General features: G+C 43.7%; 1 protein-coding gene across 2 annotated transcripts in view; it reads left to right on the forward strand.

The window, feature by feature from the left end:
• Positions 1–15,922, forward strand: part of SGMS2 (sphingomyelin synthase 2) — a 784,514-nt gene that overhangs the window by 560,028 nt on the left and 208,564 nt on the right. The gene's annotated exons all lie outside the window — the stretch shown is intronic.

Genomic DNA, 15,922 nt, shown 5'->3' on the forward strand with positions numbered 1-15,922 from the left:
AGGCACTACCAACTGCTGTATCTTCTCACCTTCTACATCTCCCTCAGGGGTCCACTGTCTATACAGTAACCTTTTGTCCCAGTATACAGATTCCCCTTTCCCTTGAGAATCAGGTGCCTCACTAGCTGCCTGCCTCAGGCCTTGTAATTTAGGGTGTGAGAGCTGAGCCTGTCTCAACTCTTTGTAACCCTTCCCAGCTCTCCTTCCACAGGAAGTCTGGCATCATCTGACAGTGGTGCCTCACTGTTAGCCTGAGTACTACTACTACTCACCTCTGCCCTTGCAGTCACTCTGTCCAAGGGAACATCAGTACCCACAAGCAGCTGTGGCTCACCTTCAGTCTCACTGCTACAGGGTAGCCCCCACCCTGAAGTAGCCACCTCCCCAGGCCTGGCTGCAAGTGTGCAGTCTATCTGGGTCTCCCCCAGGCTACTAGACCCACATACATATCTCCAAGCCTGACTGCATGTAACTACATGAGCACGTGGTACTGCCTTATCAAAATCATTCCCTATCAGGACATCTGCAGGGATATCCTCAAACACACCTACTTGCTGGCTTCCTTTTCCACCCTCTCAGTCAAGGTGAACCCTACCCTAAGGTATTTGGAATGGGGTCTCTTCTAAAGCTCTGACTGGAGTAGGCTGCCCAGGCAAGTAGTGCTTCTCTGTAACCATTGCAAGCTTCGCAATGGTTATGTCAGAGGCTGTGTCTTTCTTAGCAGTGCCATTCACTATGATAGGATATATCCTCTTGAGGTAGTTTGGTACCCTTGTTGTCTCAAGACAACCTACTGTTGACATTTTGTCATTCCCATTTACTGGCTCTCCCACCTTTTGTTCCCCACCTTGCCTCCGTGTACATCTGTATGCTACATGGCCCCACTGGTTGCATTTAAAACATTTAACCCTAGGTCCAGGACATGTACCTGAACTAGTGGCTTCCCCTGCTACTGGCAGATTCTGTTGGGGCAGACTGGGCTGCCCAACATGGGATCCTTTAGACCCATGAGCAGCACTGACTGTCCCTTTCATGTGCAGTGATGCCCTGCTTGCTAGGTATAGGTCTCCCTTCTTCCCCAACTCATCTACAGTAGAGTGTTGTCTGTCAGCTGACCAGATCTTCATGTCCTCAGGCAAAGTGCTAAGGGCTTGTTCCCTCACCAAAAGGTCAGCCAGCCCTTCAAAAGTGGTGACCTGACATCCACTCATCCACCTATGAAAATAAGTGCTCAGTTCAGCAGTATATTCACACACACTGTCTATGCTCACAAAATCTTTTCCTATAAGCTTCAGGTGTTAGCTTAAAAAATTCTAGCAAACAATTCTTTACAACATTATAATTTAAAAAGTCATTGTCAGACAGTTTGGACAAAATAGTTACAGCTTTACCATGGAGTAAGTGGGTCAGGAACCATACCCAGAGTCCTTGGTCAACATTATACTGTTTACTTACCCTGTTTACATACCCTCTCAAACATATGAATGAAACTATCAAAATTATCCCCCCCTATAAACTGTGGAAGAAATGTACTTATCTTTTGTGCTTCTGGGATCCAGTTACTCCTTTCCCCATTACCTCCATGACTCTGGAGAAGAGTCAGCATCTCCTTTTCATGTTGCCTCTGCCTCTCCTCCTCAGCTTCCAGACGTAGCAGTTTCTCATTTTCCTCAGTCTCTAGATGCCTCAGTCTCTCTGCTGCTTCTATTCTCAAATGCTAGGCCTCCAACTTAAGTCTCTTTAGCTCCAGATGGATTTTTAAGTCCTCTGTAGAAAGGTTGAGCTGTGCATTCTCTGAAGTGTGATAAGAGACCTTGGGACACAGGTGGACAGTAGTCTCTCATTTAATAATTGCCACAGTAGTCAAGAAATCCTTCTACGTTGCACACCTCATCACAAAAGGTTTCTCATCCAGTAAAAAAGAGGTCATTGTTCCCCTCTACTCATCACTCATTCGACCCATTATAGAGTGCAACGCCCCTTTTGGTATGTACCTCACAAGACATCTACAACAACTAGAAAGGCTGCAGAAATACCTCACAAAGAGGATTACCGGACTCAAACAGATGCTCTATGCAGACCATCTCAAAAAACTCCAGCTTTACTCCGTCACATATCGCCTACTCAGAGGCGATCTCTGCCTAACATACAAAGCTATGTCAAACCCAGAGTTGTTGGACATGCTCCACTTAAAGAAATCCCAATCACTCCGAGCTACGCGGTCTAGGGACCTAAACCTTGTCACCACAATAAACAGAACATGCTGGAGGAATAGATTCCTGCCTCAGAGACTTTCCATACTCTGGAACAAACTACCTATAGGTTCATAGGTTCATACTAGGCTATCTGCCCTGGGGCAATTACAAGCCTAGCCCGATTTTGTTTGGCTTACGCCACCCCTTGATTTGAGTATATTGTGCCCTTTTTAAGGTTTACTTTACTGTGCCTCTGTCTAATAGTGACACGGAAGAAATCCCCGGGACAAACCTACGATCCCCCATCCACTCATCAAGATTCTTCTTGAAGAGATTCAGTGAGGTGCTCTGCCTAACATGAATTGGAATTCTATTCCAGAGTGAAGGGAGCCTCTGGGTTATCAATCTGTCCTTCCAGCAAGTTCTATTTATTTCTGTGCTGAGGTTCAAGTCCCTCGAGCGTGTGGCTCTAAGGGATTTAGATTTACTGAGGTGGAGCATGTCCATTAATTCTGGATTGGACATAGCTTTATATGTCAGGCATAGATTGCCTCGAAGTAGGCAGTATGCAACTGAGTAGAGCTGGAGTTTTTATAACCGAGCAGCATATGGCATCTGCTTGAGTCCCTTGATCCTCTTGGTGAGGTACTTTTGGGGTCTTTCTAATTGCTGCAGGTGTCGGGTAAGGTACATACCAAAAGGGGCATTGTATTCTATGATGGGCCTGATGAGGGATGAATAAAGGGGCACGATTACCTCTCTTGATCTAGATGTGAATCCTTTCATGATGAGGTGGGCTATGTAGAAGGTCTTTCTAACCACTTTGGCAATGTGGTTGTCAAAGGAGAGATTGCTATCAACTTGGGTCCCCAGATCCCTAATTACTTTCTCTGTACTTAATGGCTTACCACCTATGTGGTAATTTGTGGGCACATTGTTTTTGCCAAAGGGTATGACTATACACTTTTTGGCATTTAGCTTTAGACCATGGCTCTGGCACCAGTTATCCGTCTCTGTGAGACCTTTTTGAAGGATGTTTGTGTCAGCTGGAGAGTCGATTATGGTGCCCAGTTTGCAGTCATCTGCAAACTTGATGAGCCATAGTCCTCCCACGTTGGCCTGTACCTCAGAAAAGTATATACCGAAAAAGAGCGGTCCCAGGACAGAACCTTGTGGGACGCCACTTGTGACCGGTTTCGAGTCTGACATGGCTCCAGCAACTCTCACTCTGTGGGTTCTGTCTTTGAGCCAGTTTGCGACCCATCTTGTGACATAGGGGTTTATATTTAAGCTGGATAGCTTATCTATGATGCCCGAGTGGGGTATTGTGTCAAATGCCTTTGCTAGGTCCAGATAGGCTGTGTGGACTACCTTCCCTTCATCTATGGCTTTGGTGACTGTTTCAAAGTCGACCAGGTTCAAAAGGCAGGATCTGCCCTTGACGAATCCAAATTGGATAGGATCTAGTGTCTGTAGGTCCCCAATGTCTTTGTTTATGAGCTCCATGATGATCCTCTCCATAGCCTTGCAGACTAGGCTAGTCAGGCACTATATCTATATCAAACAAAGCTCCTCATTAGCACTCTTCAAGAAAAATCTTGATGATTGAATGGGAGATAGGAAATTCACCCCGGGGATCACTTCTGTGGATCTGCTCGACAGGGTTACAGGAAAATAATTTTCTTGGGTGGCAAAAGCCAGGGTACTATTTGGCTAAAGCCAGGGTACTATTTGGCTAGGCTTATATAGGCCCTAGGGCCAACAGCCTAGTACCTACCTATGAAGCTATGAACATCTTCCCAGCCAGTCTAATCATCTTTCTGGGTGCTATTCTCGGATGCAGCTGTGACCAAAGCTGCAATCATGTCTGCCTTGGTCAGGTTTCCATGCACCAGTCCTTTAGCCTGGCACATCTCAACCAACTGGCTCCTTGTCAGCTTGCCATACTCCTCTGCTGACATGCTTGCCTGCTCTCCCTGACTAGCTAAGCTAACAAAAGAAATAAAACAATTGTGATCTGAACACTCTGAATGTTCACTGCGTGGCTGATTTAGAGTACAAAAACACCTTCGGTGATCACTGTACACAGACTACAGGAATTCACTATCCACACCACTACAAGTCAGTTAATATGTGATGTGGCTAACTCACCACTATCAAACAATTAATATTTGATATGGATATCCCACCATTGCCACACAATAAATAGGTGACACCCGCACACTGGCCCAGTAATCAAGGAGCCTCAATCTTCATCATTAGCACCAGTGAGGGGCGTCCACATTGGGAGGATAACAAGTACACACACAGTTGTAAAATTCTTTACTTATCAGCTTTCTTCCAGCAGGGTGCACTATGGTTATACTTTTTTTCGGTTCAGCACATAACACAGTTTTCTTACATTTGTCAAACAAGCCTGTGGATCATATTAATATTTACAATGACATAGAATTATTTACAAAATTCTATCTAGCTGGGCTGGGAGCCCCTCAGTTTATCACAACAACACCTGCACCAGTGAAGTCTCTTCCTTCTGTTCCAACTCTAACCTTCCAATGAAAACCAAGGAAGGCCCTGTTGAAGAGGAAGCACCTTGACTTTTCCCTGAAGTCTGACTTCAGAAGTTAATGATAAGGAGGATGCCAACTGCCCTGCCCCCTCCACTCTCCCTCCCTCATGATCCCAGATTTGGAATTTGTCTAAAACTAACACATGAGGGCTGAAGAGGGCCATATAACTTCATAGCTTCCCCAGAGAAGATTCTGCTGAAGGCCTATAGGTCCACCCAGCAATTCTTCCAAATGATATCTGTGTTGGTGGCCCTACTGAAAAATGCCACCAGTGTCACTTAGAAAAATATAAAATCGGCAGTCCAAGTCCCTAAAAAAATGGTTGAGCACATTCTTCAGCCCCTAGGACAGTGGGCCTTTGGTCAGAGATCCTAAGCATGACACCTTGTTTCTGCAGCAGCCTTTAAAAAGTTTGTAATTTCCCAGAGCTCAGTTGCTCATACATAAAATAAGGAATCCAGGGCAATGGACACAGTAGGAAACAGATATATGCATCTGCTTTTTTTGCTTTATGGATAGTGAATTACATAATACATAATGGTGGTTTTCAAGCATGATGTCACTGCTAAGATGCATCATGCCATCAGTAGCTTGTGGGTGTTAGTAAGATAAACTGCTTTACTAGTCCTCAACTACTTCTTTCATGACCAGCCATATAATTTGCATATTTTATAATGCAACATAAGATACAGGCAAAAGTCATGAGATAGATTGATCACCATGTGCCAGCATGTGTACTGCATCTAATGGACTTCACCAAGGGCAGCAAAATGATTTTTATGGATACTCCATTCCAGCGTCCCCATTTCTTTAGTCCAAAAATAAAGGCAGACCTAGAAAACGTGACAAAAGAGGCCAAGAGTATTGCAGCTGTGGGAATAAAATTTCATCTGTTTAAGCATTCTTTTTCCAGAGCATGGGAACCAGCATCAGGTGTGATTCAGGCACAATGTGGGGCCAAAGCTTCAACAGCAGATAGGGTCAAAAGTCAGTAACCAGTGCACCTTCCAGCATGGTCGTGGGCTGAAAGGCAAGAAACAAGCATTTGTCCGCAAATAGCAGCAGCAGCAGTCCTCAGGCTTTTCCTGGCTCTCCCTCTGTCAAGGCAGTCATGGCTGTCTGTCCCTTTACCGGTATGCATAAGAAGTCTGTTTGCACAGACAGATAGATAAGGATGCTGATATCCAAAAAATACAGGATTCATTCAGAACTCTGTTTTCCACCACCTCTTTCTTTGATTGATGTGTCACCCTGGCAGAAGGTCACCCCAAAGGTAGTGCTACTTGGCCTTCTCATACATTCTATTCCAGATTGTTATGGTGCAGAAAAAAAAAGACAAAGAACCTCAGGTCAGTTTTTAGATCTAAGTGTCCTAAACTCCTTTATCACAAAGAAAATCATTTGGTTGACTATGGTGAAGTCAGTTCTTCAGATCTTATTAGAAGGTGACTGGATATACTCTTTGGACCTACAAGACATTTGCCTTCACAACAGGATTATCAGTAAGTCAAGAAGGTGTCAGTTAGGTACCAGTCATTGCCAGTTTTGGATGCTCCCATTTTGACTGATCACAGCGCCTATGTATCAAATGCATATGCCCATAGTAGCAGTTCACTATTGATTGAAGAGAGTAAAGATTTTCCCTTGCCTAGACAACTGGCTTCTAGCCACTGCTTCATTTCTGACATCAAGTGTAGCAAGTGAATTTCTAAGCAAAAATATTCCATTCCCTTGGCATTGCAGTGAACCTTGCAGTGTTCCCATCCCAGCTACTCACTTTATGGCACATCTTGCTGGAGATATTGTCCCTTCAGTCCAGAGTTTCTGTCACACTGAACTCTGTCAAGATTTCGGCTCACTTGTACCTCAGATACTCTTAGTCTTATGGTGGCATCCATCTGATGGTGCTGCAGTGGACATTCAGTGTCCACTGGTTTCAGATATAAGATCCTCTGTCACACTAAATTTAAATTTTTCAAAGCATACAAGCAGAACTGTCAATAGTGGATTGAAAACACCAGCCTAACAGTTAAGAACCCTTTCCACCCACCCTCCAGCTACAGTCACCCACAGATGTGTTTGACCTCGGGAACTGGTAGCATTATGTAATCAGATGGTTCAGGGTGTCTGAATCCCTCCAAATCTACCCTTCATATCAAGGCACTTATCCTTACTCAGTTTTACAGTGATCCCATTTTTCAAACCCAACTGTCATCTTCTCTGACAGCATTGCAGTGATTTGTTATATCAACACCCAAATTGTCAAGAAGCCATGAAGATATGCGACTGGGCCATTCAATCAAACCACTTGGTGGTAGTTCTGAGAAAGCTAGTTGTCTAGCATAGAAATTCAAGTCATGTTTTTTTTAAAGTCTCATGAGTAGTCCTGCAGCCCTTCAGTGACTCAGAAACTATTACAAAATAGGGTAAACTTTGTTGCAACCTGTTTGTCTCCCCCACCATTGTCAAGTGCAGTGGCTTCTTCTTCTTCTTCCTTATCACCTTCTGATGGGGACACCCCAGAGTTGATGGAGATGAAAAATATCCCACCTGGACTACTCTACTCTTCCCTCCATTTCTGCTGATAATAAAGTTCATCCAGTAAACAATGATCCACATGATAAAAGTTGTTTTCATAGGCACTTACTGGCATTGCCAGATATGGATTCCATTGTTCCTGCCCCTTCTGCTGGAAGATCCACTGAAGATGTTAGCTTCCAAAATGTTGCTGTTTTACCCATCAGAGAAATGTCACCCAGATAGGTATTCACTCCTTTACGGTTAATGTGTGGCTTCTTCAGTTCCACTAGTCACAAGTTATCCTTCTTACTCTTCAAGTCATTCATATTGAGTTTTCTTCTCAGAAGCAGAACACTTGAACAACTTGTATACATAAGTGAACTATTTTTTCTGTATGGCCTCTGTTAAAGGATTTGACTCCGTTCTCAGTCTCATTCCAACTATGCTGGATTATTTCTCTCTGAAATTTTGATTCGTGGCCAAGTTATCCCTCCATCAAAGTATACCTAGCTACCATTTCTAATTATTGCACTGGCTTCAGCTCTTCAGTGGCATACCACCTAAAGTTTGGCAAAACCTTCTATATGGGATATTTTCCTGCCATGGAATTTTTACTTTATGTTGGAGATGCTGAACTTCTCCACACCCCATCCTTCCAAATTTGCTGCTTCAGATTATTTGAAGTACTTTACTTGTAAAACAATATTTACAAAAAATAGAATCCACTTGCCTTTACAGAATTATAGCTCCTGAGGTGTGTCCTGTGCTGGGGAGAATCTCCTAAAGTGGTAGGTGCCTCCTTCTCTTGCAGTCTTTGGGTGCTTCTTGTTGACGCATTGAAGTGTCTCATTGGTCTCTGATTTCTCTTCCTGTGGTGGGTTATTCTGTAGTCTTTATGTTCTGTAGAAAAGATGACAGGTACTTAAGTTCAGTTCTAATTGGAAGTTACTTTATTAGCAGATGAGCGCTGCTTAAACATTATATGTGATGTTGTCAATCTCGCCTTTATTCTCACTTGTGGGTCAGATCCAATGCATCAGATCCGTCTTAGCCATTTCTCCAGCTCGAGGTCTTTAGCAAAGCTCATGGGCCTCGTACTTTACCCATAACGCAACCCCGTAATTACCTCGGATCTCATTTGCCACACAGCGAAGAAGTTGAACAGTGTAGCTCTGGGCTAAGTACTTAGTTTTTGTTTAGATTATTTAGTATAATATTCTCTTTTTCCTTTCTTCTACTTTTACAAATAGCTTAAATAGTTTCCAATTTACTTCTTTAGCCAGCTCCTTCCCTTATTTGATGTCCATTTTAGTTAGAGGGCGTTCCTTTCTTCGGTCTTCTTCTTTATTCTTTCTTGCGTAAAAAAAAAAATATATAGTATATCATTAGAGTTCTAATTTAGTGAGTGTGTGCGTGTGTGCATGTGTGCATGTGTGCGTGTGTGCGTGTGTGTGTGTGTGTGTGCGTGTGTGTGTGAAGTCCATTTAAATTAGAGGACTTGCTGTGTGAGATTGGCAGTGACTGTTTTTGTCTTTCCCTCCCTCCTCCTTAGTCATGTCGCAGAAACAGGAAGGTAAGCCCTTGAGCTTCAAAAAATGTGAAAAATGCTGTAAGAAGATGCCCCTTAGTGATTCACACATCATATGTGTGTATTGTTTGGGGCCTCTTCGTCTGCAAACGTCTTGTTCCATTTGTCAAAATTTCAACCAGCCGACATTAATGGAACATAAAAATAAACTTATTTTGAAAGGCTTTTGAAGTCACCTTTCTCTGAGGCTATCTCTCCCGAATCTTCTGACAAACCTTCCAAAAGACCTTCATCAGAGCCGAAGCAGAAGACTCAGAAGTTAATGGATCCGAAGGCTCCATCTGAGCACACATCTCCTCCTGGTTCCAAAACTCCCTCAGAGCAGGGAATTTCATTGGTACTGACTGCTACAACAGAGCATTGACATAGGAGCCAATCTCCCTCTATTGAAAAGTTTTCTTCTCAGCTTCCTTCTCCACTATTATCTAGATCAAGGTCACCTATCCTGTCCACTAGGTCAACCAGGAGTTTGTCTGTTGAAGATGTAGATAGGGTCATAGACAGACTTTTAAAGACACCTGCTTTGGCCAAACTACTGTTAGATCTGAGCCCAAAGGATCAGGTCAGATTCAAACTCCCTTTTCTGTTGCAGTTCCTCCTCCAGTCCATCCCCCTGCTTCAGAGCTGGAAGATTCCGATATCCAGGTTGTGTCGGTGTTGGGTCCAGGACCCATATCTTCCTCGGATCCGATGTCTGCCCTGAGTGTCTCTATGCCTTCGGAGCAGGATACATCTAGGAGCCGACACTCCCCTGTTGGGTCTGCAGAGACCTTTCGGATCTCATTGGATCTGACTATGCATCTGGGGGCCTCAGCATTGGTGAGTTCGGCTCCTACCTCTGCTTTGGAGCTGCTCTGGAGATTCCTTCATTCCAGCAACTTGTTTGTCAGATCTTGAGAGTTTATCGGAGTGGGGAGGTGATGAAGAGGGTTTTGACTACTTTGCAGTTTGAGGCAAGATCTACTTTGGGTCTTTCTCCCTCTTCAGTCGGGGTGTCTGTCTTCTCACATGCCCTCTCCACAGGTCCGCAGAGACCTTAGGCCTCAGGATGTACCTCAGGGTGCTGTCTCCTCTTCCAAAACCCCTCCAGAGTATCCCATTGAAGAGGTCCCTCAGAAAAGGACATGCAGTAGGAAGTATCTTGACTTCCCGGAGGAGTCTGTCACATTTGATACTGATCTCGATGAAGCAGAAGGGTCCCCACGATCACCTCCAGAAGATGTCTCCTTTGGAGACATCCTAGAAATCTTAAAACAGAGTGGTGATTGTAAGTCCTTCACCCCCTTCAGCTGAGGAGCCAGTCTTCCTTGAGGCCTTTGCATCTCACCCATCAACTTCTTGGGTGACTCCTCCTTTTGATGAACTTATGGAATTAATGTCACAAAAGGCTTGAGAGACCCCAGACACCATAGACCCTACTCCTAGGTGGCTTAATAAGTATATTACTGCCCTAAAAGAAAAAAAAAATTTAACAAAGTGTGTAGGGGTTGATGCCATGGTCGTGGCAGTGGCCACTAAGAAGGAACTCTCTGAAACAAGTTCCTCTATACATCCTCCTAATAAGGACTCTAGGGTTATGGATAGGTATGGGAAGCGCATCTTCTCATCAGTGACCTTTGCCTTGTGGTCTCTGAATTATCTCACCCACTCCAGTAGACTGTAGTGGGACCTGATTAAAGAATTATCAGACTCCCTCCAAGGGGCCGTAGCTGATGCGGTGGCAGATAAAATCAATGCTCAACTTGCCACTTGAATTCAGTTGTCAGCTCGTCCATGAGACTCATTTCTTATGCAGCAGATGGAATGAATAGGGCAGCAGGCTCAGGTATCTCTCTTAGGAGGCAGGCCTGGATGCGCCTTTGCAATTTTGTGGAGCCCTTCAAGTCTTCCTTCATTAATGCCCCTTTTACCTGCTCCTCCCCTTTTGGGCCAAAAGTGAAGGACACGCTCACTAAGTGTGAACAAGAGGGCAAGACCTTGTCTACCATTGGAGGGCGTTTTTCCATTCCTATTAGACCTTTCCCAAGGGTCAAAAAGGTAGTGGGAATATTTGGTTCAGAAAATCTCAAAGGTCTTACCAGGACACACAAGGTGAAGGTTCTCCCAGAGGTAGAGAGGGGACAATAATGGAAGGCACTGTACTTGTGGCAGAGGAGGCTCGCAAAACCAGGGCAATAGAGAATCTTCCTTTGGGAGACCCTTCCAGCGCTCCTAAAGGACTGTCTGATTGTTCACCTCTGGAGGCAGTCAGGGGTCGATTGTCTGCACCAAGAAACCTGGCTAAAGATAACAGATGACAAATGGGTGCAAGACATAATATCCAGAGTTTATATCATTCCCTACTCCTTTCCTATCACCATAAACAAACCAGTTCCAGATGTTCCATCCAGTCAGAAGGAGCAAGCAACAATAGAAATGCAAAAGTTGCTAAGAAAAAGAGTAATCCAAGAAGTCCCCGCAGACCAGAGAGGATCCAGAACTTACTCAGGATTATTTTTAGTTCTGAAGAAGACAGGGGACTAGAGGCCCATTTTGTATCTCAGCAATCAAAACAAATTTGTAAAAAAGACCAAGTTTTGGATGGTGACACTGTACTTGATACTTCCAGTCCTAGAAGAAGACAATTGGATGTGCTCTGTAGACCTTCAGGATGCATACTACCATATTTGAATGGACAGGCAGTCCAGGAGGTTCTTGCGCTTCCGGCTAGGCGCCAGTCACTTCCAGTTTTGAGCTCTGCCCTTTGGTCTCACTACAGCCCCCAGAGTGTTCACCAAATGTATGGCAGTAGTAGCGGAGCTGCAAAGGATTCCACGTGTTTCCATACCTGGATGACTGGCTCATAACCGCCCCGACCAGGCATCATTTACTCCAGTCAAGGAATTATGTCCTCCAACTCTGCTGCTGTCTAGGTATTACCATGAATTACAAAAAATCTGCGCAAGAGTCATCTCAAAGTGTAGTGTTCATTGGAGCAGAGGTAAATACTGCCACTCAAATAGCAATACTTCCACAAGACAGAGTAGGCGACCTCTGTCATTTTGTCAGAATACTAATAAAGAAGTCAAAAGCCACCACAAAACTAGTTCTCCAGGTCCTAGGGAAAATGGCTGCATCCATTGTACTAATTCCTCCAGCTCGCCTTTACATGAGGGTTCTCCAGTGGTTGCTTTTTGCACAATGGTCAATCTTGGAACTTCCCAATGTCCCACAAGATTATGATAACCAATGCCTGCAGAAAATAGCTCCAATGATGGAGTCATTCAACTTTACTGCCTCAAGGCTGTCTGTTCATTCCTCCTCAAACTCTGGCCATGGTGACCATGGATGCTTCCCAGATGGGAGGGGGCATTCTCTTGGGAAGACAGTTAAATGCATCTGGACAGAACACAAGGCTCATCTGCATATAAATGTCCTAGAGATGAGGGTGGTGCTTTTAGCGTTGCAAGCATTCCAGGACTCGCTTCCTCTGGGAACAATAACAATCCAGTCAGACAATATGTCCGTAGTGTGGTATATAAACTAACGGGGGGACTAGATTGTACCCACTTTGTTGAGAAGCTGTCAGGGTCTGGCATTGGACAATAGCCTCCAACTGCTTTCCGATAGAAATATACGTCTCAGGGAAGTCCAACATCATTGCAGACAAGCTGAGCAGAGCCATTTTATGGCCGTACGAGTGTTCCCGCAATCAGAAAGTTATGGGAGTGATCTTCTGGAAATGGAGCCAGCCTTGCTGCTGCTCTTTGCATCACCCAACAATGCCAAATGCAGCAATTACTTCACCCTGATCCTTCCTTCGGAGGAGTCACTAAGGGATGCACTTGTTCACAATTGGCCCCCAGACTTTGTTACACTTATCCCCCAGTTCCTCTAATCCCAAAGTTTTATTTATTTATTTTATTTTACATTTGTTAATCGGGTAATGTCCGACTGGGCAAGAAGCATGTTTTCAGTGGGGACTCTGGGAGAAAAGCTCCCAAGCAATGATTACAAAAATTAAGATAAGAAAAAAGTTTTTTTTTCTACAGAAAGCGAATCTGTTGGAGACAACTATTATCCTAATTGTGCCCTACTGGCCTCGTCAAATCTGGTTCTCTTTTCTTCAGCCTCATCTTCGAGACAAACCCTGGATTCTGGACCCAGTTCCGGACCTGCTAACACATCCATCAGGAATGGTTCATCCCAACCTAGACACCCTAAAATTGACAGTTTGGCTGCTCCAGTTCCCCTAATTGCCAGGTTTCCACCTCTCTCCTCCCCAGTTACGTATATTATATTATCATCTCATAAAACATCTACTCAAAAACTTTACTAAAGCAAATTGAGGAGATTTGTTGTATGGGCAAACTGTAGTAGAATAGATCCTTTTACAGCATCAGTTCACTCTGTTTTACAGTTTCTATCAGAGATCTTCAGTGGTGGAGCAGCGGCAGCTGCAGTTAAAATTCAACTAGCTGCAATTTCTAATTTTTATATAGGAGAAAATGACTGACCTATCATGTCACACAGAGTTTGCAAAGCATTTTTGAGGGGCACTGTTATGTTAAGACCTCCATATAAGCATCCAACACCCCCTTGGGATCTCAATTTCATCTTATGTCATATTATTTTTCGCCCTTTTAAACCTTGATCTACCCATGACTTAAAATATCTTTCCTGGAAAACTCTCTTTTTGGTCGCTATTATTTCAGCCAGAAGAGTATCTGAGTTACAGGTGTTGTCCACAAAGCCTCCATATCTAGTCTTCCTCAAAGACAGAGTGTCGTTATACACTAACCCATCCTTTCTACCCAAGGTTGTGACGGAGAATACCCTTAACTAATCTATAGACCTTCCAGTGTTCTTTCCTAATTTCCAAAATAAAGGAGAGTATTCTTTGCATCCCGTAGATTTTCATACTTACATTTCTATTTACATAGAACTTCATAAATAAGAAAATCAGATCAGCTGTTTGTCTGTTATTCTGATACAAGAAAAGGTCAACCAGTTTCAAAAGTCACTTTATCTAGATGGCTAACATTATGCATATCCTTCATTTATAATTCAAACAGTAGAGTTCTCCCAAAGGTGCTTAAAGCTCATTCCACTAGATTTGTGGCCAAGTCTGTAGCTTTTCAGGCTAGATTACCACTGGATAATGTCTGTGCTGTGGCTACTTGGCAAAACCTCATACCTTTATTAGTCATTACAAAGTGAATTTGGCTCTAGGCGTAGTGCCTCCTTTGGTTCTATGGTTCTGAGGAATATTCTCCCATGAGCCACCCGAGAGTTTAGTTGCTTGGGATGCGGTCCCACAAGTGAGAATAAAGGCTATATTGGCAGCATCACATTAAGAAGTTATGTTCTTACCATAACATTCCATGTATGTTGGCCATCTTGTCCTTTATTCTCACAACCCTCCCTCCTTGTCCCCTGCCTATACTCCTGGTAGACTGAATGACACAGTTGTATTCAGCAGAACCATGTAGCCTCAGAGAATATACCATCTCAGTCTGATACTAATTCATGGTCATATGTATAGGTATAGATATACACTCATGTATATCTAGAAGCTGCTACTATATACATTTTTTTTCCATGTGCTGCTGGAGGCAAACAAGGTCTGAGGTAATTACGGGGTTGCATTATGGGTAAAGAATGAGGCCCACAAGCTTGCTGAAGACATCGAGCTGGAGAAATGGCCGATACAGATCCGACACATCGGATCCAACTAACAAGTGAGAATAAAGGAAGAGATGGACAACACACATGGAACGTTATGGTAAGAATATAACTTTTTTCTCATTTCAGTCATTTCTTCCAGGAGAATTTCTGAAGTGCATGTACTCTGTATATTTCATAGGGATAGTGTCATTCTCCACAGCATTTACACTTTTGTGCCAAAAGTTGCCACAGAGATTAACCTTAACCAGTAACTACATCTTCACTTGTGTTCCTCCTGCAGTATACTTATCAGGGAGATATGGACATGCACAGCCCTTTGTGATACTACATTGACAAGCGAAAGACTGAACATAAAGATGGCCAGCTAATTTTCTCCTTTTCCATGATGAACCTTTGGTTCAAAGTGTCTAACACCTTATTAAGATGATTATCTGACTGTATAAGTTTTGCCATATTAAGTAATGTACTTACTTCAGTACAGAAGGTCTGTGCTGCTAGAGTGGTTAGCTTCTTTTTCCCAGCTCTGAGTTATATCTGTGCAGGAACTACTTGGTCTACTAGCAACACTTTTGAAAGGCACAATAAGTTGGATGTAGTATCCAGGCCCATGTCTTCCTTTGGGACACTGACATTAAGGTTGAAGGACCATACAGGAGGATTTGCTTCGGTCTCTGTCTTACTCTTGCAGTGATTGGTCTTTGCCTTACTAGATATGAAGATTATGTACTTATCATATTGATATGTTCATTGTAGTATTCACTGTTGTAGTCCTCTCTTTTGGGATATCTTGTGTGCACATAGCAAGACTTCCAGGGGTTTAACTTCTCTCAGGGCATTAGCCAAGACTCTTCCACCTAGACACAAGAACAGATCTCATTATGTTACTAGAAGTTTCATAAAAGTTACTGAATCTAATGTTGATATACTGTAAAGAATCTGCTAGGACTGTGTTGTCCTACATTGCACTCTGCTGTTTATATAAGCACTTAACTGAAAATAATTGAAAAGAGTACAGTTCAGTTGTTTGCCTGCATGCTTCTCTGTCTGTGGCATTTTTGCATTTTGAGTCTTAGAATCTTCTTCTTTCGGCTTTTCCCAGTTAGGGGTCGCCACAGCGGATCAACTGTCCGCTCATAATTGGTAGTGGAGTTTTACAGTGTCGAGTTGCCAGCTCGGCACCCAACCTTCCACAGAAGACACACAGACACACACACACACACACACACACACACACACACACACACACACACACACACACACACTCACACCTAGGGCCAATTTGGAGTGTCTAATCCACCTACAGCATGTCTTTGGGATGTGGGAGGAAACCGGAGCACCCGGAGGAAACCCACGCAACCACAGGGAGGACATGCAGATTCCGC

This window comes from Protopterus annectens, chromosome 2.part0 (assembly GCF_019279795.1).
Source record: "Protopterus annectens isolate FY-2018-M chromosome 2.part0, PAN1.0, whole genome shotgun sequence".
NCBI lineage: Eukaryota > Metazoa > Chordata > Ceratodontiformes > Protopteridae > Protopterus > Protopterus annectens.